The 24551-nt window shown below is 40.5% G+C and overlaps 1 long non-coding RNA gene across 2 annotated transcripts in view; it reads left to right on the top strand.

Annotated features, from left to right (window-relative positions):
* Positions 1–23937, top strand: part of LOC106926409 (uncharacterized) — a 106786-nt gene extending 82849 nt beyond the window's left edge. For both annotated transcript variants that reach the window (XR_015762775.1, XR_015762776.1), the window contains exons 4-5: positions 21627–21738; positions 23801–23937. This is a non-coding gene — a long non-coding RNA (uncharacterized LOC106926409). The remainder of the gene's footprint in view (positions 1–21626; positions 21739–23800) is intronic.
* The last annotated feature ends 614 nt before the right edge of the window (positions 23938–24551 follow it).

The raw sequence follows: 24551 nt of genomic DNA, 5'->3' as shown, positions 1-24551 counted from the left end.
CATAAACCAAACATAAGATGGGTTTTTCTGTTAGTTTGTAAGCTGAAGTTATTAAGCCCTTTTTGGTAGGTCAGAGAAAAATTTCAGAAACTACATAAAACTGACATCATCAATAGGTTTTTTCTCTGTTTGTATTTTGCTCTTCAGTTTTTGTTAATGTCTGCTTGTCTTAGGTTTTTTTTTAAATCATTGATTTAGTTTAACTCTTATGTGTTCACTTACTTTCATGTCTTCCATATTAACATTCCTTCAGTGTTGCTCAGAAATCGAGTCTCACACGTTTGGTTCTGATTCCTTTCAATTACTATTCTGTCGCCATTCCTTTCAGATCATGGCTCTTTTTCGTTAAATTTGCCCTTCTTGCTTTTCATTTCATTCTGTTGTAAAGATCATGTTAGGTTTTTTCTTTCCTTTGGAGTTTCTTTACCTCTGCTGTGTTAGTTAACATTAATTTTGTCGTTCAGATGCGGTTTTCACCTGCGGTTTTCAGTACTCCTTTTATGATGCTCGATAACACAAAAACGCACACACAGACCTACCTGCACTGGCCATCAACACCTTGTGAAGTAAAGACAGAGTTACAAGAAAAGAAATAAAGGTCAAGATCTCTGATAAAATGTGTGGATACCCTGTCAAGGTCCGCGTTACATCGAGAAAAATATCTGGAAAACCTGACTTGAGTATCTTCACATGCTGGAACAAATTGGTATCACCACTGCTGGAGTAGTAAATGAAGATAAAATTTTGACTTTTTTTTCTAAGGTAGTATGCGCTTTGTTGTGACCAAGCAAAAGAAATGGCTGACTGATCATCGTCCAGGAGTAAGCATTTGATATTTTAAGGTAGATTATACAAAATTACACTCTCTGCTTTTTCTAAGGTTCTAATGCATAACGGATAGGGTTTTTACCAGGTTCTAAAAGTATTTAGATCTAACCTCAAGTGTCTAAAACCACACATCACAGATTCCACATCATTATCAGGCATCGATGTAGCCAAAATTGAAATATTTGTAGATAACTCAAGTAAGCCTACATACTGTAAATTGGCATAAACTGGCCTCACCTCAGCATGTTCACTAGGGGACTGCTGTGGTTTTGTTTTTCACCATCATGAAACAAGTACTAAATAATACATTTTGTAAAATGAAATCATCAAAATCATAAAGAATAATCATCATTAAATGCACATGAAATATATTATCAATGTTCCAGTTAACAGTTAAAAGTAGTTCTTAAAGGTGGGTTTTTAGCTCAGTAGCTGCGTTTGCGTTACAAATGTGTTCAAAACTTTGTCAATATACTGCTAATATCAAAAAACACAATTTGCAATTGCTTTGTTTCCATTAAATAAGAAACACAGTTACAATAACACATGAATAAGCTCATAAAAAAACATGCTGCGTTGTGATTCTCCAACTAATTCCTGTTGTCGGCTTCTTCGTGTTTCGCACTACTGATTTATTACGAAATAAACCAACTTTGATATGGCCAAAATGACTCATTGTAACTTTTAATCATCAAACAAGCTTTCATCAGGAAAAAGGTTTTAATTAAAAACACAAAACAAAACAATAGCGAGGGAGAGGGAAATACGTCAGTTATGCTAGCTTGACTTTGACAATCTCAGCATGTCAATGTGCTGTGGAATCCTATGTGATTCGGTTCTGTTACAAAAAAAGGGGAAAAAAAGTGACCTAAACACCAACACTGACAGATCATCGGTAGCGCAGGGGTTTAGATTAGCTGTTCTAAATCAGCTACCACAGCGATCACCTACTAATAATGGCATTTATAATCTTAGAATAAACGTCCAGCCTGAAAACATACAACTGTAACGGACTGAATGTTATTTTCTTTGTGTGAAATGTTTGCATGGTTTTTGGTGTTGGATCTTGATACATTAGTGCTGTTGTTGTCAGTTGCTATGGCAACGAGTCTGTGTGTGTGTGTGTGTAGCATAACCAACTCAGAGAGGGAGAAAAAAGAAGAATATGACTGATTTTGAGTTGTTCTCCAAAAGGTTTTCTATTTTTCACTATTTTTTCTTTTGTTGTGGCACACTGCACTAAATTAATAATACCTGCATCTCCAGGTTTCATTTTAATGGAATTAAATGGTGGATATGGATGGCAAATAAAAGAATTGTCTTTTTTGCACTCCATCGCTGTGCGCATGCGCAAATTTTCCAAATGTAAACAACAACCTGTGACGTGTCTATAGTTTTCTCCCTGATATCTCTGCTGAGTTCCTTGGCTTTCAGGATGCTTCTTGTTTTTCATGTCTGCTCACAGACCTCTGACCCCTTCAAAAAACATCTGGATTTTTATGGAAATCAAATTATGCACATGCGGTTCAGAGAAATCTCCACAGATTGCTCTGAGGAAGAAGCAGCCGGTTGCTGGTGGACGTCACCTGTGGTTCCACACACACCGATTGTAATTTCTACTCTATTTACGGAGTATAGTTGCTGGTGTGGTGGGACCTTACATTGCTGTATTCTTATCCATCCACAACTATTACCACACCAGTCCTCTGCCTCGCCTCTCCACATTAGAGGGAAAAAAAAAATCAAAGAGGGTATTAGGCAGCGGGGTTATTCCCGACACTTTGCTGGAGGCTGGCGTTAATCTGTGCGTTTTGGAGAAACGAGGTTAGTTAAGCATTTTAATGGCCCTAGCCCTGTGATAATTAGGCCTGCCCTGGAGGGAGCTCCAGTTGAGCCACTTGGGCCTTGAAATGGAGCCAGGGAACTAAAGCCCTGCACGCACACAATGATCCTGAACTAATTCCCTGAGTAAATATTTTCTCCGTTCTCCCTCCGCAGCCTCTTTCTCTTCAAAGTTGTAAAAGGCCTGTTTCCTTTTGCTCACACTCTCACTCTTTTACCCTCCCTCTGTGTAGATATTTTTAGCAAGAAAGCACTCGCAGCAGTTTTACACAGATCCTCCTTTTCTTCCTTTCTTTTGAATTTAATTTCTGTAAATCAGACTTTGATACATTTTGTCAAGTCTGGACTTTTGGTTTAACCATTTTTTATTGCGGTAGAAGGGGAACTCATCTTTGGATGGTTGTTAATGTAATTTATTATATAGTATGTTTTTGTATTTTTGATTTATATCTTGTGAGACCAGATGTAACACTATATAGATCGCTTATTTACTGAAAATAAATGAACTACGGTATGTAAAAATGTTTAAAAAAAAATTCTTTCTCTTCATGCGTTTCTTGAATATACGCGATCGACATCATTGTTTATTTTGTTGGAAGATTTTTTATTTTTTTTAAAACCTGTTTGAAATAAATTTAAAAAATGTGTATTTAATTAATCTAAAGATTCTCTTGTACCTTTCCAGGATTCACAAAAAAGAAGTAAATACATTCAAATTAATTTTTCTGACAGGAAAAGCAACTTTTTCCATTTAAACTAGTAGAAGAAACAATATAAACAATGCTGCAGTTGAAAACAGACACGGTTTGTTTTGATGGTTGAAAACAAAGTAAAAGCTGATTTTCTAACTCTGTGTTAATATGAATGTTTCTCAGGGTGTAAAATTCTGATGTCATAATGTATGTTCATTAAAAAATAAATGTATTAAACCAAAAAAAATAAATATAAAAAAAGTAAAAACTTCCTTCCTTCCTTTCCTTCTTTTTTCTCTCCTCCTTTCCGTTTCTGCCCTTTTTAACACAATCATGAAACAGAGACACTGAGCCTCTGTAACGTGTCGTGTGAGTGGCGTGGCCCCCTGACCCCGGGGCCCATGGAGGGGCCCTTTGACTGACTGATCCGACCGTCCTGAAGGGGATAGGAAATCTCCGAACATTGTGCGTCGCCTTCTCTTCCTGTCTGCGTCTGGGGCTTCCTCAACACTGAAAAGCCCCCAGAGCCGCAGCCGCCATTGTTTCTGGGCACAAAGGACAGACATCACGTCAAAAGTCCTCCGTGTCGCCATGAAACTCACATTAGTCCCCGTCAACAAGAAGAATCAAAAGCCACCATCGGCCTTGGCAATTAGAAACGAAGAAATATTCATGAGACATGCGGTGATGACTCTATTGATGCACAATTCCTGATTTGTTTTTGAAAGGCATCCCAGATTTTTTTCTTCTTCTTCTTTTTTTTTTTTTTTTTTTGAACACACACTGAAGATGTCCCGGCATTAAGTTGTCAATCTACAAGTTTGTGTGCGGGTGATAAAGTTTGTCAGCTTTCAGAGTGGCTGTTTGGAGGACGCGTTGACTGACACGTGGCCCCGGAGCAGCAGAAGCTGGCGTCCAGGTCTTCCGGGGACACTACTGGCTTTGTGAGAAGTATCTTCATCTCACTGCTGCTCTGTCAGCCCGCTCCTCCAGGCCACAGTGTCAGGCGTCATTTATATCTGACAGGGATGCGGTCTAGAGAGAGAGACAGAGGGTGTGAGTGAATTTACACACGCGTTTTGTATGTGTGGGCATAAAAATCATATCTATTTTGGGATTTTAATGATTTTAATGCATTTGAATCATTCTGTTGTGAACGGTAGACTCAGTTTGATTAGAGAACAAAATTGCAATAATTGTTACATTTTCAGCTAATGCAGTTTGTTTTCACACTGTACTGTGTCAGATGAACCAAAGCCATTGAAAAACCTGCCCTCCTCCAATTCACCTGTGGTGGCGCTGCACCAAAAACATAATAAGCCAGATGTGGGCTTATTTAAGAGTCCTAATATCGGACTACAAGTTTTGATATTGTTCTTTTGGAACACTCAGATGTTCAAAGTTTCACACTTCTGACTTATGCTGTCCTGCCCAGATGAATGATTTTGTTAGGCTGTTCAAAAAGCAATTCGGTAATCACAGAGTGAAGATGCTGGAACATCAGTGCCACTGTCTGCAGGAAAACAACACTGTTTGAAAGGTAAACAGAAACGTATGGAGGGTCGTCTCCTACATGTTTAACTTTACCTTAACCCAGTAACTGGATGGTTGGAACTTGGACATAGTTTGATGTTTTCTTTGTTGGAATCAGGGTCACATGGAAGTTTATAGTTTGTTGTTTTATTCCTTTATGACTTTTTGCTTGTCTAATTAATTTAGTTTCAATAGTTTAGATTGTGTTTGCTAGCTTTTGTTAGTTCTTATTTGTTAAATATTGTTTAGTTTTAGTTTAGTTTTTATTAGTTATTGTAGTAGTTTTAGCCTTTTCATACTTTGGTTCATTTTAAGGTGCAGAATTCAAAAAGGTCAAAGTCTTGTGATTATGTACATCAATCGGGTAAAGTTGAAAATGTTTTCATTTTAAAAAATGAGTGGGGGAAAATTCAAATTCAGTTTGAAATTCTAATAAATACATTCAGAAACATGAAAACAAAGAGTATCATATATACATATATCAGTGACGTGCGGTGAGGTTCATAGCTGGTGAGGCACCGACTTAATTATAATCGGATTTACAAATCTAGACCCCTGAATGTTATTGTTTACATAAGGAAATTTCGCGCATGCGTGCAACGCTGGAGGGCAAAAAGACTATTCTTTAACATGTGATGTTTAGCCGCGCTGCCGCCGCAGAATAGCTCCATTATCTCAATCAAACTTAGACATGTAGATATTAATTTCGTGCTGTGCTTAACAGCAAAGGGAGAAACCGTTAAAGTACAACTCAAAACCATGTCTTTTTTGCTCTCCGTATCAGCGCAGCTACTGTATGGCTAGCTCGCCGTTACTGTCTCTTACTCTGCAGTTGTGGAGTCACAATGTCTGGGTTCATGAGCGCCACCAGCGATGAGGCAAGAGAACTAACTGCCTGCCTCACCTCGAATCTGTTCTCTGCCGTTTCTGATCGCTCCTCAGCACACGAAACACGTTACACACACAGTTGGTGACAATAAAAACACAGTACATTAAATACATAAGCTGAATTATGGAAAATGAGTTCATACATTAAATGTTTTTAACTATTTTATTGGCGACACACAGACAGGAAGAGCACGCTCTCATAGAATAGCAATCGGTGCAGTTAGCGAGAGGTTGCGCAATCCCAGGTGAGGCTCAACTCCCTGCTGCCTCACCAGCTTCGCTTCTAAGCATTTGAATGGGAAAATGTGAAAATTCAGCGATTTTGAAGAAAAAAATCATCAGATTTGGTTAAATTAAATGAAAAATAGGTACTTTATAGTACAAACCACAGGGTGAAAATATCTTTATAAATGATTTTATTATTATATATTATATATTATTTTTCCATGATGACAGGTGAGGCTCCTCACCTGCCTCCCCTGACCGCACGTCACTGACATTTATATAATTTCAGTATGCTTTAGTTAGTTGTATATGCACAGTGTAGTTCCAGTTGCAGCTTTTCCCCATTAAATACCATTTTTATTTATTTCAGGTAATTATAAAGTTTTATCAATTTCAGTTTCTATTTCGTTACTTTTAGTTAACTATAATAACCTTGGTTGGGATTTGATTTAAAAAAAAATCCACAGCAAATTCAAACTTGTACACCAAAACTCCCTTGAAGTTTGTTGTCCAATCCCAAAAGAAATGGTTAAAATGCATAATTAAAACCCCTCAGAATAACGTAACATCCATCCCAATGATTAGTGTATGTGAGCTTCTGACCGGCGCTGTACATGTCACAGCACTTCCTGTGTCTCAGGATGTGTTCCAGAACCAGCTGATGAATGTTTTCCGAACATAGAACAGTATCATTAAAGCTACCTGCACTGTGCTTGATTGATTTTCTGTTCCTCAGTGGCCAGATGTTAACGTAAAACCTGCAAATGACTCCAATTTGAATATGTTACTTATCAACACTCCGCAGTGCATCTATGTAAAATCTTGTGGAAGTGCGCTTTAATGGGAAAAATATGTCATTTTTCATTACTGAGTAATTAGGCAACATTAATTACAAAATATTTCTCAGCTGAGCTGACGTCTGATGACTGCCAGGCCGGGTAATGTACGCGCTTGGTCAACTTCACTTCACTAAAAAAGGACTCTGGGCTTTAATGTGCAGGCATCCAGTAATGAGGGACGACTGGAAGTGATGAGTGAGGGAGGTGGAAGTTGGTTAATGCATCTTGGCCTGTTGATTTTTGGCTGGCCTGTTGACATGATGAATGGAGGGAGAAGGTGAAGCACTTGGCTCATATGGAAGAGTCCCTACAAAACAAGAGCTCCAATTAGCATCAGAATTGTTTCATTGGAGCCATTTTTCAATGCAATAATCTCAAGTCACAGATTCGATGCATAGTCACATTAAATTTAGAAATTTAAAATAAACTCGAGCTCAGTTCAACGGAGTCTGTTTCTGTATAAATAAGTCTAAAGGATAAATAAGTCTAGTCTCTCATTGGACATCGTACTGATATTTCTTCAGGTAAACTTCCTCTATGTTACTGTATTTCAGTAGCAACATTGCTCTTGGTGTAAAATAGCAATGTATTATGGTGTGAGTGTGGAGATCCAAAGATCAGACTTTTGTGGACTTTCAACAAGTATAAACTTGTGGCTTCCAGTAAGTAACATAGGACAATTGGCTAGTTTTTATCAGGCTATGTGTTTTATGTTTTTAGCATTTCACCACTGATTAGTACATTTAGCTTGGCTAGCTTTACCATACCTGGTAGCGGCTACGTATGCTGTGTTTTTGGAAAATTGTAGTTGACCATTTTACAGAAGAGTTACGGATTCAGCACATTGACATGACCCTTTTTTATGACCTGTGTGATGCTGTGAGAGCTCCGATGGAGCCAGGTGCACATTGTCTAAAAAAACTAAAACAAATCAACATCCTCCTACCACTTCATGTCTACTTTTTTGTTGGTTTTTGCCGGTAGCAACTCCCGACTGTTGATCCTATGACTCCTGTAATGCGCAAAAAGTGTTTCCGTTGCAGTTTTTAAGTGCACCTATTTCAAAACAGTTGAAAAACCTCATAACTTAGCTCAAAAACGTTTTACTGGAACACCAGAGTTTTATTTATTTATTTATTTATTTAATTTTTGTGTTTCCATTAAGGAATTGTGTTTTTGCAATTTCAGTTTGCGCAATTTTCTGGTTTGTGGAAACGCAGCTACTTTAGTCTTATTGATGTGCCCAGCATCGGAACATAATCGCTCAAAACGCTTTTTTTCCTCCTTCATAAGGAACCCATTAAAGACTCAGAGTGTTAGTAAATAACTGGAGAGACAGAAGGCCGCTTTTCATGCACTCTCCTATCTTATCCCAGCGTTAGCTTCACCCCGGCTATAGACGCTCTTTCCTTTGTCCTCCACTTCCTCTTCAGTCCCTCCATTGCCCGTGACTTCCTCCTCACCCCGCCTCCTTGTCCCGACTCTGGGCCGCGGCCGGTCGTGGGCTCCTGGCGCCTTCTGACCCTTTGTGCCACCTTTATCACAGACTTCTTCACCGTGGGCTACTTAACCGCGGCGCTAACTGCAGGTCCTGCGGGTCCCTGTGATTGTGCTCTGCATTGAGCGGGGAGATGAGGATTAACACCGACACTCGATAAAGGGGTCAGAGGTGTGCAGTGATTATTTGTGTGTGCGTGTGTGTGTGCGTGTGTGTTACGGGATTGATAGAAAGACAGTGTGTGTGTGAGAGGTAAGCCTGCATGGCTGTGTGTGTTTCAGGATAGAGGATGAAGCATGGCTGCAAGGTTGAGGTGAAATAGATGGATAAGGTTAGCTGAGTTATCAGACAGGAGCATCACAATCAAGCTGTCAGCTCAATGCCTCCCTCTCTCTGCACTCCCCCTCTTTTTTTGATAAACAGAGGAATAGGATTACAATTTGGACCGGTCCTGGGGCGGCGAGGAAGTCTGCCCTGCCTTTCAGCTTCATTCTCTGCTCTATGAAAGGAACACAAGAAAGGCACAAATCCAGCGAACGGGGCTTTCTGAGGCCTAGCGGATGATAGAGGCAGGGCGTTCTGCTGCTGAGAGAGGTGTGGAGGTTGGCTTCAGATGGGACGGGAAAAAAAGTTTTTTTTTAATTAAACCATATTTATAAAAGGAATTTTTGTCCTCTCGATATGCAGTTAGGACTGTCGCAGTGAGCAATAAATCAATCAATCGCATGATAAATTAAAATAAACTCAATACTTCCATTTGCATAATTTGTTTTTTTTTTTTTTTCCTTTTTTCACTTTCCACCAAAAACTGGAGGACTAAAGTCTTCATCTTGGTGTTTTAGGACAGTTTTGTTCATAATTCATTTTGTTTGTTGTTTCTGTTTTGTTTATTTATTTTTGATATTTAAAATGTCTTACATCATGTTAAAATGTTATTCCTTCATCAAAAACATATTGGGACTGTTGCTGTGAATTTTCATGCATGTTTGAGAAATCCTCGAGTCTCCATGGCAACCATTCATGTGGCTGTGGAAAACGCCTGGGTGGGCTTATCCCCGCCTCTGAGGACGAAGCTCCTCCTGCAGGTTGTTGTGATGACTTCCTGGCGGCACAGTTTCAGAATGAGGAGGCGTTTTTAAAGAGACAGAAGCCCAGTTGTAAGGTGTTACAACAGAAAGTAAAATTTATTTTGTCATATATGATGTATATATGTAGCGCTAAAACAACAACTCATTACCACAGAAGCTAACAAGAAAATGAATGGCCCTCTTGGATTGGTTATTTTGCAAGCGCCAACCAGAAACGTGTCAAGCAGCGTTGTATTGGGTATTTCAGATTCCCAAGCTGCACTTTGCACTTTAGTTTGAATATTTTAGAAATGCTCTATTAAAAAAATCTGCAAACAAGAACATTTTCCATGAATATTTTGCAGTTAAGAGCCACAGGAAAACTAGCAAATAGGTGAATTTGTGAATACTGAACTGTGAATATGCAGGTGTCCACCGTACCATGTCTCCTTTCATTCAACTTCACATTTATGCAACATTAAATCACATTAAAACACAATATTGGAGGTTATAACAGAGCAAAATGTGGTTCAAGTGCTACGAATACCTTTACAAGACATTAATTTATCTTTGATTAAAAATATATAAAAATGGTTTTTAGTCTCTTTTAATGAATAATTATAAAATATAGCAGCTATATGATCAACATTTTAAAGAGACAGTATGGTTTTTATAGTTGTGAAGCACAAATCCAACATTTCTCTGTGCAATGTCATGGCAGTACCAACAAAGAAAGCCGAACTTATTAAATGTTCCGCTGATTTTCTGTTAATTGGATGGTGCTCTCCTTTCTTCTCTAAAACTAATAAACACTATTCCTGTGATGGCAGCACAAAGGCCCATGCTGTGGTTGTTTTGTCGACTTTGTTCGGGACACAAAAGGCTCGCTGTTCCTCCGGTGCCCCCGCTGACTGATCCCACAGATTTTTTTTTTTTAATGTTAACTCTGCCGAGAGCGCAGGAATAATGTTGGGACAGCGACCAGAGCAGCAGGGCAATTAAGACAAATTAATTATGGTGGGGGGTGGAGGAGGCGAGGACTCGGCCCAGCTAAACTATGAACTCACAGCGGTGTTGGAGTCGCATAACGGCGCTCTGCCACACTGCTCTTGCCATGTTGTTGTAAACGGGGAAACCTTTTGGATTATGAGCCTAAGATGTAAAACCTCAGTTTAAATAAAGTGATACATAGTAAAGGGGCGGTATTTAAATATTTATAATGCTATTTTATTGCACAGGCAAGTAATTTATGTAACTTTCAGCTATTATAAAAATGCAGTATAAATCAAATATAACTTTAAAAACAATTGACTTCATAATTTAACGCCTTGAATTTGGGCCTCTGTCTCTTTAAGAAGCTCCTGCTCTTTCCAACACTCCATCTTGAGGAAGTCATCACAACATTTCTTTAACAGCATTTTGACCAACGTTTCACTTTGTATCTCCTATAATTGGCTCAGCAGATGCACAGATCCACCACAGCTGAGCGGAGGAGACGCAGGGGAGCATTAAAGAATCAATGCAGCCCTCCATCTTTGGAATAACAATAACATGATATAAGGCCCAAATGTTGGTTTTACATAATTCCCCTCTCCCTCTTTAAAAGGTTGGTTCCACTGTTATGTAAGAGCAAAAGTTGCATTGACTTTTATTTATGGGTATTATACTTAAGAAGGGGTGAATATAAATTCACACCACACTTTTCAGTCTTAAACTATGTTAATCTCTTCCACGCCCCCTCGTCCCTTCATCTCAATAGGTTGAGCTGAATTTTTAGAAAAATGTAAAAAAAAAAATTATGAATACTTATTGAATTTACAAATTCTCTTGCCTGTCTTCCACTTGTGATCCCTAGGGGAGAACATGGATTTTTTTAAAAAAGAAGTTAGTCTTTGTCTGGAAGCATAAAATTTGTCTATTTTCCCAATACCCTTTCTATTTTGTCCAGACATTTTCCATATAAACGTTTCATAAGACATCGTAAAAACAGCAACACCAAAGGACACACGCACATTTAATACGTTCCTTCTTGTCTTTCCAAACGCTGCATTACGCCTATGAATTAGTGTTGTAGTTGTAGCTTTAGATTAACAGTCTTTTGTTGCTGGGATGTGAAAACTTGTCTGGCGGTGTGGAGACAATCGTCTGACTCAAAACAGGAATCGGGAAGAGCCAAGGAATCGGGAACATCTAGTCATAAGCTCAGGCAACAAGTGAAAACATCCTCCAAAACCTGAATGAGCGCAGACACTCAACACAGATCCGTGTTCTATTCTTTTGTAAAAACCAAATCCCTCTTTCTCTCCATTCTCAGCCATAATGTGGCTTCCAAGCGAGGTCCGGCCAGAAATCTCGCGGCATGGCCGTGAAATAAAGGGAAGTGCTTCCAACGCCCGACTATGCCAGCGAATAATGCCAAAGCAAATTACTTAGGGGAAGTTTGGTCCAATTGGATGCCATCCCTTGGTATGTAATTCCCATGGAGCATCGCTGGCAATGGCGTTGCACGCCTCAATCAGGTGTGGGGGCCTGGAGGAGGCACTGCTCATTTGCATGTCCAAGTATGAGGGGAATTCCTCTAAGGAAGGAGCCAGGCTTTGATGTGGGCATTCCCATTTGGATTACCAGACTGAAATAGACAGTAATGGATCAGCGAAGTCATTCATCACAAGTGTGTGGTTTGCTCAGCCCTCCTTCACCTCCTAAACCACATCGGGCTTCAAAGAGAGTCGTCCAGCGGGCTCCCATTGTCACGGCAACGGCTGCAGATGAAACTGAGAGGTCATTATATTAATTGAAAATAAGCTGAATGAGCCGTAATTGTAGAAGGACCGCTTCCTTGACATGTCAGATTGTTTTGTAGGTTCTATTAAAAGTATGAAATACATATTTGTTAAAGTTTGTGTTTCCTTTTTTTCTTTTTACTAACAGGTGCTGCAGTAGATAGGATTGTTGTCTTGCAGAAAAGAAAGTCCTGGGTTGCCATGTTCTGCAAGGTTGGAATAATAGTTTTGGGTTTTTCAGTGTTAGTTTCTTTGTCACCTTTTAGTTTAGTAGCTGGTTCACCACAACATATAGCCTGCTATGAATTCTAAAGCTAGCATAGCCTTTGATGATGGCTGATAAACGGTTTTCCTGGAATTGCAAGTTGTTCCCTGCTATTAGCACATTGAAGAGCATTGATTGACAGCGCTAAGGCTACAGCTTTAAATTACACACATAGCTAATCTACATAAATAACTAATTTGTTTACTATTTAGTTGGTTTTATTTAGCAGTATCCAAGTAAAGACTACCAAATGTAACTGCTTCAAGATTAGAATTTTTATTGGTGTAAAGACTTGAAAACCATTAATCGTTTTCCTCCCTATGTCTCTTTCTATTCGTTTCATTCCATATAAAGCTTATTAGTAAAAGTAGAAGAATTGTTTGTTTGACTTCCTCTACAACACTTTTAAGTTACCTTGTTGATTTGGACCGTGACAGCCAGCCAAAGAGTTTTCCCCTCTGCCGCTCAGTCTCTTACCACAACAGGTGAAGTGAGAGTTGTGGAAGAATGAAGGAGAGGGAGAGACATGGGAATAAAAACGATAAACAGTTTGACCTTCTGTTTCTGCCAATTTCCAGCGCCCCCCTCTTCCTCCTCCCTCCTCCTCCTCCTCCATCAGCCTTCTCTTTCCTCCTTTCGCCCTCAGCCCTGTGTTGGACGAATCCTTTTTGGAAGGGATAAATAGCACCGCTGCGCTTTGATAGCCCCAGTCCCAAACAGCAGCTACCGATAAATAAAAGGGAACTTTCTCCATTTATCTCTGTGAGAAAGAAGTTCCTATTAGGGTCCCCGTAGCCACGGGGCCTTTCCCTCCTTCACCGCACAGCTTTGTAGATTGCCTGCTTGGTTTAAGGTGCTATTGAGTGCTCACCAGGACAATTACATGCCAGGACCCCCCCTCCGGAAATGTCCCCCTCCCCTCCGCTTCCCCTCCGCGCCCGTCCTGTACCTCTGCGCCAGTGTTGCGCGAGATGCTATCTGCCGATCGCGGCGGATGGGAATAGCGCGAGCGGCGCGTCGTGTAATTGTGTGTGTGTGTGTGCCTGTGTGTGAGCTTCCAGCTGGAAGAGGGGACAGAGGGGGTGAAGTGATAATGGCACTCTGAATGGTATGGAATAAAGTATCATTGCTTAGAGCCTGGAGTCAGACAGTGATACTAATGCAAATGGTTTTTACCCCCACCTCTGCTTCTGGTATAATGATAGCCCCACAAACAGTATGTATGAAGAAACAGAGCGGAGGAGATATATAAATAAAAATAGACCACACCTCAGTGAAAATGACTTTTTGTTGCCTTCAGGCAACTTAAAGACACACCTTTTTTTTCTTCTTTTTTTTTTTTTTTGCAGTTCCCCTCCCCGTTCCCCTCAGGGCCTCCTCCTATTTCCTTCTTCCTTTGATATATTTATATATTTTTATCTCTGATAACATATAAAGTCAAGATTTCAGTGCAGAGCAATATCACAATGGGGAAAAAAAACTGTGTCAGATTTAAGGAAGACTGGTACCTGGACCAAGCGTGTAATTTTCACCAGCAGAAAAAAAATCAAGGTGTTCCTGACACGTGAAATCAGATGTGTATGTTGGCGATTGAAGGCGAAGGTGGCATGTTTAACCCTGTGAGTTCTCAGCATGTTTTCTATGAATTCAAATTACATTAAACCCTTATCAATGAAACAGAATAGGGGTTGGCGATGTGGACTTGAAGTTCTATCACAATATTTTATAGTACTACTGCGACAACGATAAAAATAAGAACTATTTATTACATCTCTTTTAGGTAACAATAGGACTGTGCCTGTGTGTTACAGCAATTACAGCCCCACAAACACAAATAATGTCAGATGTGAGATTTGTGTCACCAAATTGCACACAGTAACTGTATTGATGCTTTCACTGAACAAACAGTGGAGGAAATAACATTATCTATCCCGATAATAGGGACTGTTTAGGGAGGTTTGAAAATGGAATTGCACTTCAATTATTTATTGTGACAACGATAAATAAACACTCTTATAACAAGAAATGTATCATGATAAACACGATAAATGCCCACCCATAAAATGGAATATCTGACCAGATGAGAGGCTGTAGAATAAAGGACAAAGTTAGTCAGAAGCTCGGCGTTCATCACCAGCTGATTTGTCATGAGGAGCGGTGGCGTGCCGACTGTATCAGCTTCCTGTAGCCTTCAGCAGAGCTGCAGGGGGAGTTCATGGACCCTGATAGAGAGGGCAGAGCTAATCAGGGAGCCGGAGTCCCCCTTGTGCTTGTGCTCAGGCCTCTTCCTACACCCCAACCCCTCCCCCAAACCTCAGTTCTCTGCATTTACACATAGAGCCTAAGCTCCTTTTATTTCATAGTGTCAGTCTCAAAGATTTGCCTTTTGTTCTGTAAAAAAAAAAAAAAAAGATAAAAGTTTATGCCATCCATTTGTGCACAAATTATAGAAATTGTGTAAGAACACTGACTGAAATGTTTGCTGGTGGAAACATCACTGCGGCTGCACATCAGAAAAAAGAACTGTCACATTAATCCACATTTTTTCTCTCTCTCAACTCTTCTTCCATTATCAGCGTGAGCTTCAGCTCCTTGACCTGCCATTGAAATCTATAGCGCATTTGTACCTGAGTAAAGGTACGAACCTTCAAATTACATGAAATTGGCGCCAAATGACTTTACTGCATTTGTTTGGAGCCCGTCTGGAGACATAGGAGAAAACAAAAAGCAACTCATGGCCACGACTTAACTTGTGGCCACCATTAGTTAGAATCAAATCGTTCCCGCGAGTCATTGAGTTGTGGTCATGAGATAACAGGTGGCCATGACTTATTTCCTCATGATCACTACTTATTACTACGAAATATTAAGTTGTGACCACGATTATTTTTTTCTCTCATGTCCCCAGTCGAGCTCTGTATGTTTGTGTTGGTTTTGATGTAAATTAATTTGTGCTATGTTTGAGAAGCTTTTTTTTTTTCTTTTTTTTTTAACAATTTATTGACACCAAATGCGTTTGATTTGTAATTCTGGGTGGACAGGCTGACCTTTGATGACCTCTGGATACATTTCTTAACGTCTTTAGGATGATTGCGGCACAAAGCAAGAATTTTGCGGCAAAAACCAACGCTGACATTTGACCCCACTTTTGTTTAATTTGAAGAACTTCACCTTAAAGGACACTTCCAGTTTATCCAACTGGCCAAAAATAACACCTACATGCAGAGACTAAATGCAGCGCTTATAAAACATCAGGTGTTTCACAAAAACAGTCCCTTATGATCACAGTAATGGTTCCACATGCTTTGCTCTTTCAATAGTGACATATTTCTTTTTGCCATCATATGTTTAAAAAAAACAAAAACGCTGCAAAAGAATAAAACCTCCCCAAGCCCTACTGCTCCATTTCAGCTAAAGGCCAAAATAGTAACACTACTTATGCTTCCAGCTGGTGAAGCTTCATATAAATACTAGAAATGGTCATCCCCCTCTACACAGTGTCTTTGTAACATATCAGTTGGCTTCACAGTGCCCCTAATATCTGGGTAAAGTTTCATAAGGGTGCCTTTTTGGCTGCCTGAGCTGAGTGGTCTTAGCTGCCTGTGATAGGCCTGTGTGCCGAGCAGGTTCTGGAGATAGCAGCTCTCTGGTGTCACGGCTTCCCTCTCAGGTCCCTCCCTGGCAGAAAGCAAAAGAAAGGGAATAAAGAGGGGCTGGGAGAGAAAGGAAGGAGGCAGGAGGGAATTGACACAGAGCTTGGCGAGGAGCCAGAGCCGGCCTCCTCTCGTCTAATGTACGAACGGGGATTTATTTAAACAGTGAGAAGAGAGGACAGCTTCACAGTGCCAGATTAATTCCACTTTTTATTCAGAAAATAAAAGAGACTTTGAATTATTAAGAGATAGCAGGATTAGAGGCCTCTCTTTCCAACCCCAATCTACGCTCCTTTTAATTTCCACTTTATTAGAATTCTTTTTGAAGTATTTTAACGTGGACAAAAGGAGAAGAAGAGAGAGAAAGCGGAAAATATTAAATATCAGTTAAACTGCATTAAACATAAGCCCAAGCCTCGTTTTCTCTCTCTCTCTCTCTCTCTCTCTCTCTCTCTCTCTCTCTCTCTTTCTCTCCACAGTCATATTGATCCCACTCTTTCACTTCTCAATTATCAACTTTTATTGTAGGTTCAGCCAAGTGCAGAGGCCGATTTTTGAAATGAAAACGGCTTCTATCTTCTATTCATCCTCGGGGCTGCGGGGCTGCGGTGGGCTTTCTCGCTCCCTCACACTCTCTCTTCACATCACTTCCTTAAACCCCACTCAAAACGTGTCAGCGAGGGCGACTGCGTTGTGCCCCGAGGAGGAGCGACGGGGGGAGGTGGGTGTGTGTGTGCCGGTTCTCACGTCTCCATGGCTCAGGTCAGCGTGGAATCAACGGTATCAACAGGCACAGAAGGAGAAAAAAAAAAAAAAAAAGCCAAACACCCAGACACGACTACTTTTTCCCTACTATAATGCTAAGGAAACCACTGTTTACCTAATATGCACTTCATGCTATATTTGCTTCTTAGCTCTTCATCGAGGGAACGGCTCGCCCTCACATTACCGGGAGAGCCGAGCCGTACGGTATTGTGCCCTCTCCAAATCTCAGCAGCCATAGGAATTTGATTGTGCCGGAGGATTCTCTCTGTCAGACAACCGGTCCATAATCTCTGGCAATTCTTTGTGCTGGAGGATTACCGCTGAAAGTGTTACCACATATTTACAACTACTCCACCAACTCTCAACAGGCTCTCCAGCACGCGACACCCCTCAGCCGCGGCTAAGCCGAGGTTAACGTTGGTAAATCAAGCTGAGATTTAGGACATCTCCTCCTGAATCTAAGCGCCGTGCTATATCTGCGCAAATATTAAAGCGCAGGGCTGCTTGCTTTTCACTGAGTTTTTTTTAAAATTATTTTTAGCTCCAATTTACCCCAGAGGATTACCTGTGTTTATGAAAAGTGGTGTTGTTGTTGGTGGGAGATTCTCACAGCATATGCGCTGCTGCTAAAGCGGTCGGGACAGCATCAAGCTATCTGTATGTCTGTGTGATTGATATGTTGGAGCTCAACTATTATGTGTTTGCAAAGCACCTTAAATCTCCGGAGGTTATGAGGAACTAGTTGGTGACACAAAATAACACTGGTCTAACTAGCTAGCTGAGAATAATTATAGCATTTTGCTATAATTACTATCATTTAAGCAATTAGCTGTTAGCTTACATGTTGCCTATTTTTGGACAAGTTGTTTTTTGGAAAATTAACAATTAAACTAACTGACACAACGAGCTTTAGTAATGAATGATTAGGTATAGGTCAATACAGATAATATTTATCATTTGACTTTATAAAAAGACCTAAAACTTACAGAATAACTTCCGACTTAATTTTGCATCAATTTTGTATGATGAACAAATGGCTATTTCTGATAACTGCATGGTATTTTTATGTCATTTTGTCCTTACTGTACAGTTTGCTATTCTTAGGGGCGGACTTGCTGGGTTGGACTTGGAACCGTTGATAATTGAAGTTCTAGTTTGTATTTTTGGTTTTTATACTTTTTTAAATACTTTATCCTTTTGTGACTCTACATGCTGTTACACCTGCATTTCACTTCTGTGGGACAATAAAGGATATTTCTTTTCTATTCTATTAGCTTTGTTTATGATTACATCCCAGTGATAGGTTATCGGCTTTAGCTTCAGACTGTTACCTATATGAACAATTATGAGTATTGTACTTTTTGTTGCCACACAATGACTGTCTGTGTTTTTGAAAATCAGAAATACTTTCAAACAGAATTTGTCTTCTTAGTAAGCAAAAGAAAAGTGAGGTAACCTCCTTTCAGCCAGCTGACTGTCAGTAACGGGGGACAATGCTGTCTTAGTCTGTACTTCACACAGACATAAAAATCTCTGGTCACTCTGACACTTTTTTTGGCGTTTTTTTCTTACAGTAGCTTAAACCATAGGCATGGTGGGATGGAAAATAAAAATAAGAACTTTAGATTTTTTAAACTCTTATATACTTTTATACCATTATCTATGCCTATTCATAACTGTAGCTTAGTATGTAGTTAATTCTGTAAGAGAGAATTAAAATTATCCATAGGATTTACTGCTATTTTGATTTTCATGCAAAGACTTAAAAATACAAACTCTTTCTAAATTTAGAAACAGTTTGCTGCATAACTGTGTGAAGATAATGACAGCAGTTAATAATTAAGCTGGTTAGCAGCGTTACCTTAAGTAAGAGTCATGAGTGATGCTAATTTGATCCTTAATTTAATATTAAGGTCCTAATAATAGATATTTAAAATGTACAAACTTTCTGCTGTTTCGAAGCAATTTTTAAAACCATACTGTTGTTTGATAACTGGCAAAGGCTCCTGCCAACTGAGTACACATCTGGTAATGTTTAAAGCACTTGACACCGTCTTCCCAAGGGATACATCAGTCGCCCCGTGGTAAATACGGAGCCATTCATGTGAAAACGATCGCGCTTTAATTAACAATACAGGTTTACACAAGAGTGAATGGATATGAGCAGAGCCTGCTTTTTTATTTTTAACCCCTCAAGTTATATTGATATTTTGAAGTAATATTAATGAAAGTCATTCAACAACAACAAAAAAATCAAGTCTAACCTGCATCTTTAACCATGTTGACTCTGATTGACTTTATTGGCTACAAATGAAAAAAGCAAAGAGAGGGTCAAGAGGCCAGTTCAGCCATCTCGCTTTTTAGCATCTGTGTCTTATCTCTCCATCGGGGTCCAAGTGTTTCATTCAAAGTCTCACCAGATAGGCCATGTGTTTGGGTGTTGTTATTGAAATAAACTGGGCTGGCGTTGCCACCCCGGACTAGCCCCCTCATACCCCCTTCCACTCTTGCCCCCTGTCTGTTTTGAACAAGTGTATCTTCAGAAACACGCCAGCTTGTTATGGTAATGACCTGCATATCCCCCCGTCACCGCCTCCGCCTCCATTCTGCGTGTGCCGTGGGGGTGAGGCCTTGCTTTTTGGGGGGGTGGAGGAGAGTAGGAGGGGTCAACCAACACACAATGTACCAGGCCATGGCTTGTTGTGTCAGAACAAGGGGTTGAAATACTCTTGAAATACTCTGAAAAGACGTCCTGTCAAATACACATGTAAAGCATGTTCATTGTTTCCTTTAAAAAGCATCCCTGAAAATGTGATTTCTAGCAACTTTCTGTATTGAAAAAGTAGAGAAGGCATATTTTTTTGTAGTTGCTCGAACACACACAGACACGTGCACAAGCCAAACTATTATGTCAGCCAGACTCCTGGCATATGTGAGATCTTATTTCTATCATTACAAAAATGCTGGGCACAAACTGACAAGCATAACCTAAGCACTAAATGGAAATCATCCAATATCTGATGCTAACAACAGCCAACAGTAGGGGGCTGGGGGTTGGGGGGTGGAAAGTGTTGCTTCTTTGACATGAGAAATCCCCGGCAAATAATCCGCCGGAATGTCGACTGGATGGGTTCGGGAGGGAGGCAGTGTGCGACTGGAAATATTCCTCTGTCCCGCTCGCACCACAGCGGCGGCTATAATTAAAATAGCAATGAATTCGGCCCCTGGACAGGAGGCTCTTTAAAAGGCAATTGTCGGGGGCATGGGGGGGCCAGATAGCTTGAGAAGAATTGTTGGGCAAAGAGGAAATAAACGGAGAACAATGTCGAAAGTCGGCGTTGAAAGAACGGCGATAAGGATCGTCTATTTAAACAAACCTAATGCTTGACTGCTTGTTGTGAGCTACATTTCATACATAAAATATGTTCTGTCACTGATATCGGCCCTTATCTGCGGGGGAGAGAGGCAGACGAAATTTGCAGCCTGTGTGCGAGCAATGGGGCTGTTTGTGGAGAGTGATAGAGGCCCAGAGCTGGAGATGCACGGTAGATAGCATCTGTCTGTCTGTCAGGCGTGCAGGCGGGCTGGAGCGGTGAGGGGAACGCACGGGAGACAGAGACAGAGGAGGGTTGGTGGGGAGGCAGAGAGGATGGGGTGCACCCGGTGGTGGGCAAACGGACCAAAAAGGCCCTGCCTCCCTAGGAAATAGGTGACTCCCAACACACCCTGGCCTCCTCCCACACCACGTCAAATGCCAGTTGACTTGTAGGGACGCTCCCCAGTGGGCCACGACAACAAAAGAGAGAGGAGAGTAAGCAAACTGCCAACACAGCATCGGAGCGGCCACCGCTGTGTGTGCGGACCGCTTGAGTCACGGAGGTTGCGGGATAAACAAGAGACCCGGAAAGCGATCGTCTTTGGCCATTTGGCTCAGATCCAATCGTAGCTTTTACCCCTTTATCACAATAACCCTCTCCTCATTATGTGGGTGACCTTGGTGTTAGTGGAGTGCTTGTGATGAATTAGCCTGGTGAACTGAGAATAGGCCGGCGCAGCAAAGTCAAGGCTGCAGCGGCCCTGAGGCAGATACTGGTAGCCGGGAGGACGTTGCAGATTAAAGGGGCGAGGAGGTCGGCTGATTTCCTGAACGCAACAGAAAAGAAAAAAAAAACTAGAGGGATATTCTGTTTGTTCCTCTTTAGAGAATGAATCACACAGTTTGCTATACATATTTATATTCATCATTTAGTATTAAGCAACACTAAGGCATTGAAGGGGCAGTTTTATGTGTTTTAAAATGGCGCATGGGGCCATTTTGTAGTGCAGTCAAGTAACTGTTACCTTTACATAAAGGCAATAAAAGATATTTAATGCCTTGAAATTTTATGTCTGTGTCTTTAAGAAGCTCCTGCTCTTTCTGAAACTCCGCCTTCAGGAAGTCACCACAACATGGCTCCTCTGTTATCCCTTCAACAACGTTTTTACCGGCGTTGCACCGAGAAACAGTTATTTTATTGTTATTTTGAACTTTTGGTATTTACTCAAATGGTTAGTTCAGAGTTTTGAAGTGATTTTCTGTGAAGTTAAAATTAGTAGGCACATGTTGTATTGCAGCAAAAGTTGTAGGAAAGTGAAAAAACTCCTGAAAGCACTGGATGTGTTAGAGGATTTAGAGAAAATGTTCAGTGAGAAACATTGCTCACTGCATGTCTCCAAGTACACTGTTAAGTTTGTCACTGTTTTTTCAGCTGACATCTGCCTCGTCCCTGTTGACATCATGTGGTACCTGGTGCATCAGTCCACCACGGCAGGTGATCATCAATCTGCCTTAAACCACGCTGCTTGGCGCATGTTGCACAGGTGAGGCTGTTGCAAAATCTAAAAGTTTATTCCTTTCTTGCTGGCCTTTTAGAAGGTCATGACTGATCAGACAGATTGATCCAGCCAACACGTTTAGCCTTAGCATCATGCAGGTTGCTAGAGTAAAGCTTTCTTGTGAAATTGTTTGATAGCCATAATATAGTGATGGTAGTTGATATTGTTTACTTAATATTTTTATAAATGCGATACACAGCATGCACATTGTTGCTTTTGTGTTGTAAATAAGGCAGTTAGATCACATTACATATCTTGGTTCTACATTTTGGTATAAAATCTATGACACCAATATGAACAACCATTCTTTTTATCCATCTCTTTCTGGTTGTTGTTTTTTTCCCCTTGAAACGCCAGTTAAAAATTTACATTATTGTCATATATCTCTTACATAAAAATTAATATTGGCCCAAATTTTCATATCGGCACATCGCTTATTTTTGCTTTACGTTGTAACAATGTAAATATCCTATCCTGGCCCGTGCACTATGCACCATTGTTTACACTCCATGCACTTTATGAAGGTATGTAAGTGTAAGCATTTTAAATGCTAAGATTTCCCTACCTGGGCTGCATAAACTGGGCCGGGATATTTAAACAGGATTATCCTTCGGAATGAGGTCTGAGATGCAAGATGCTACCGTGCTGAAAAATTCCATTTGTCAGATCACTGGCTTTCATGAATACTTAAGAATGGAAGCGGGGCGGGAGGGTGAAATATCAACTGCTGAGTATCCCAGACTAATTACACTTGTAGAACACAGCAAAGCATATAAAAATGAATATATATGCTCAATTTAAAGAGGAAAAAAAAAAGACGCTTAAAATTCAAAAATGGCAATAGCTTTGGAGGATTGTAGCTACTCATGCTAACCACAGAGGTGAATGACGGAGCAGGAGGGATTACCAGACGGGGGGCCCGTTGCAGATGATTGACCTGAAGATGAACATTTCTGCTCTTCTTTTTACATATTTCCACCCAACTATCAACAGAACAGAGCAGAAAAATGAGTGAGGTCACAGTTTGATCAGGAAAGGAGCGATGCAAAGACACATGCAAAAAATTACAATGCACTTCTTCCTGCAGCTGCTTTTGTATCATATTGGTGAAATATATAATGGGGATTGGCCCGTCTTAAATAAAAAATACCATATAATTCTATAATTTCACATTGCTTACACCAGAGGTTCCCAAACTGTGGGGCGCGCCCCCTAGGGGGGGCGCCGTGTCATTGCAGGGGGGGCGCGGGAAGCCGTCTGGATGAAAAAAAAAAACAAAACATGAACACTGTATGCGCTGGGTTTTTACCTTAGAATGGCCAACTCTCTGTTATTCCTATGTCAATTTGATACAGTAGAGGCTTCCACACTTCCCATATTTGTGTCCTCTGTCACTTTTATCAGCAGTTAAAACTGTTTAATCCGTTGTTAACATGTTGTAACCTGTTTTTCCGAGCCGCCTTTAAACGCAACATGAGCGCTACGACGCTCGGGTTTACACCTGTGAAGGAGACCTGCTGCTGCTGTGCGGAGCTACGTAGGTTTGTGTTAGAATCATGGCAGCAAACCAGCAAAACGCAAAGAACCTTTCACAGTTTTTTCCCTCCAAACTAACCGACCGAGTTGAGTAAAGCTGTTGGATGCAGGTAATGTTAGCTGAACCTTAAGCTTAACAAGTACCTTGTGGGCTACCGATGTTGGTGTCTATTTTCAGCTACGTACATTCATTTTGCCCCCAAAAAAGTCGATTTTGAATTTCAATATTTCACAATAGCTGACATATTTTGTGTGTGAGGCCCCATTTAGTTATTATCAGCAACAGTCCCTTTTCTCTGTAGTACTGGATGTTATATGAGAGTCTGTGTGCAGAAAAGGGAAGAAATCCTCAGAACTGACAACATATGAGGTGACATTACAGGTCTACACTTTCACATGACACCATTGTTGAGTTTTTCCTCTGTTTCCCTGAGTTAGGCTAAAGTTCCACATCTTGGGACTGCAGGTTGCATCGATACGCCTGATTGATCAGCTCATCTCATGTCCGCAGGGATTACTTTCAAACAACTGTGAGATCTGGGAAAACACAGAAACGTACCGCCTTTAACGCCTCGCCACAGCTGACAGCCTGAACCAAAATCCACAAGTTTGCTCCACTCAGCCGGACCGATAAAGCTGCTGCCGTCCACCGAGGTAACTTTACTATAATAACACAGCAGCTGTACTGCTGAGAGAACAGCAACATAATTAACAACGGTCTGTTGTACAGGTGTAGAAACTTAATGTACAGTAACATAATGTTTTGTTCCTTTGATAACATTTTCGGCCTGAGCAGGGTGAAATGACTAAGACCAGCAAAAACGGAGATCCAATGAATCTTCTAAAGACCCCTAAGCAGACCAATAGTTAGTGCCATATTTTAGAAATTAAATGTTTCTTCCCAAGACTCATGTATTAATGTTCAGAGCTGCTTATCATGCACAGCTCTAACCGAGAAACATGAAAGGCTCTGGAGCTGCTCAGTAGCATTGATTAGACCTTGCAGTGACATTCGTACATTTTATAGAACTTGACTAAACTTCAACACAGAGAAAAAAAACCCTTTAAGATTATTCCGATCAGATATGACAGTAATGCAAACAACTGGCCTATAAAATCAATAGCATACCTAAGCTTTGGTGAGTAATTATTCCAGTGATTAGTATTGATCAGTGGTGTGGTGTGGCTGTGTCAAGTTCCCAGTGTATTGATAAACCAGTACAGAGACACCTGACTGTGTTTGCTAAGCTGTTCTATTGAGA

This window comes from Poecilia mexicana, unplaced genomic scaffold (assembly GCF_051168715.1).
Source record: "Poecilia mexicana isolate PSO_F unplaced genomic scaffold, ASM5116871v1 scaffold_4, whole genome shotgun sequence".
Classification (NCBI taxonomy): Eukaryota; Metazoa; Chordata; class Actinopteri; order Cyprinodontiformes; family Poeciliidae; genus Poecilia; species Poecilia mexicana.
Note: the sequence above shows the minus strand (reverse complement) of the source record. Positions and strands in the feature narration are given on the sequence as shown.